Raw genomic sequence first — 2585 nt, forward strand, 5'->3', positions numbered from 1 at the left:
ATATTAATGTTATGGCATAATGTTTGTTCTGTATCTAACCAAGTTACATCTAGTGGGGTAGGATATAACCATTTGGAAATGTATTGAAGCCTATTAGCCAAGAAGTAGTAATAAAAGTTTGGAAGCTCTAGTCCTCCTGAATCTGCCCACATTTTGTTCATATCTGAAGAAAATCTTAGAATATGAAAACATTGGTGAATGCCACAAATTCTCCTAAATCACTCGTACGCACAACTTAAGAACAAATCTGTGCGTACGACCGGTTCTTGCATGAGGCCCACTGTTTACACTGGAGAGTTAACTACAAAGGGACTTGAACCCTCAGACCTCTGATCTGAAGTCAACCACACTATAGATTAGACCACCTTCTGTTGCAGTTGCCTACGTTGTTTTCACCACAAAACTCTGCACTACTTTTGGAATTGTGGGCACTTAGAACACAATCTGGTACATCTATCTTTATGGGGACTTGGCATTCATTCCATTATTTTCTACAGCCTAACCCTGACCACTAACCCGGCCTGTCATGATAACAAATTTTGCTGGGCGATTAATTGTCTCAAAAATTATTGTGATAAGCGATAATATTGCCTGGTGACCGTTTCACAACTAATAATTATAAAAGCGTAATAATGTAAGTACATCCTCTCAAAGATCCATAAACTTTAATTTTTAAAGAATGTTTTAAGAAAATGGACTCTCGGTCTCTAACAAAAATGTACTTGAATTAAAAAACAAAGAACAACAAAATGTAAATTAAACACCACACACAAAACTGAAGCAGTAAATAAACAATATTAAAGAGCAGCATCTCTTTAGAGATGAAGCAAACTACACAGCCTGGTGAGGACCCACTGTTTCTTATGGGGACAAAAGCCTAGTTCACATCCTAAGTAAAGTTTAAGCCAGGTTTAGGGCCAAATAGGTGATAGAAAATACCGGTAAATGAATGGAAGTCAATGCAAAGTCCCCATGAGGATAGAAGAACAAACGTGTGTGAGGATGGGACAGGAGACAAGCAGACCACTGCAGGGGAGGAAAGTTCAGGGTTTTAAAACACAGTGCTTTTAAGTTTCCTGTTATTTTTGGGAGCTACAGGGTAAAGTCTTGACGAGTTTGTTGCGGGTCTGTCTGCCTCGTTCATGGAGGCACACAGGCGGGGGAGTTTGAGCCCCCACCCCCTCTCCTTCTCTCTCTCTCATGGTGCGTTCACACCGAACGCGATTTCAGCTTCAAAATCGCAGCCAACGCTGAAGTCTGAAGCTTGTGCACTTTGAGGTCAAACGCAGGACAGTTGTTGAAGCGCCGCACGGCGACAGCCGCCCCGCCCCTCCCTCCTCTGTCGGGCTCCGTTTAATGTCGGACGAGGAAGTGGCTTTGCTTNTCCTATCTGTGATGCAGCCCTACAAAGATGCATTCCTGGACTTATACAAGCTGATATCCATAGCTTTGACTCTTCCAGTAACATCAGTGAGCTGTGAGCGCAGTTTTTCTTGCTTGCGTCGTTTAAAGAACTACCTAAGAAACAGCAGCGGAGACAGTCGAACAAGTGACCTGGCACCATAAGACCTGCAGTGTGAACGTAACCTACCTACCTACCTACCTACCTACCTACCTACCTACCTACCTACCTACCTACCTACCGACCTACCGACCTACCGACCTACCTACCGACCGACCGACCGACCGACCGACCGACCTACCTACCTACCTACCTACCTGAAGGAAATTTTGTAAATGATTAACTGAATGTTAGATGCAGTTTTGTATTTTTATACTTTCTGATCATTGCAGTCATAAGGTTAAAACAGACAAGAAGTTTCGGGCCTTCTTCAGAGGCATCSTAACACAATAAAAGTCTGGCACTTTTACTGTGTAATATTTCTCTGAGCACATTTTAGATACATTGGTGAAACAAGTTAGATTCTGTAGTGTGATTATTATTGTGTGTTTCCTCTTCACTGAGACCAAAGAACCAGGTGTGCTTATTTCATCTCAGGGGGAGAGAAGCTCCAAAGCTTTAGTAAATTTTGAGTGTGCTTAAAATATTGGCATTTAATTTTGTTTTCAGAGCTTGAAATGCAGTCATGTCATACAAATGTTACAACGCTTTCAAGGTCAGACATTTGGTTGTGCTCRTTCTCTTCTTTCAGACAAAATTAAAGTATATGTCACATTTTTCACACATCCCTCACTTTTTCCTTCTGTGAGGTGGGTTAAGGAAATCTTTAAAACTGAGGACCAATAACAACCCTAGGTTCTCCCCTGAAAACAAGACCCAAGATGTTATGTGCAACCCTGTGTAACTTACCCCAAAATCAACTTTTTTTTAACAAATAAACTGTCTAAATTGTGTCTTAAGGGTAATACCTTGCTATTTTTGACCTAAATTTAACATTACCATCTAAAATAGTTTATATCTTCAATATTTGTTCAAAAAACGTCTTGGTGCTGCCCCCTATGGGTTTAAATTTGGACTATTATATTTGAAGTACCTTGTGACGTGCTGTACTGTGTGACGTGTCACAGCACAGTGTTCAGTATAAAAGCCTCTCTGTAGAGACACGCCTGCAGAGATTCAGGAG

The sequence above is a fragment of the Austrofundulus limnaeus genome, unplaced genomic scaffold (assembly GCF_001266775.1).
Source record: "Austrofundulus limnaeus strain Quisiro unplaced genomic scaffold, Austrofundulus_limnaeus-1.0 Scaffold549, whole genome shotgun sequence".
Taxonomy (NCBI): Eukaryota; Metazoa; Chordata; class Actinopteri; order Cyprinodontiformes; family Rivulidae; genus Austrofundulus; species Austrofundulus limnaeus.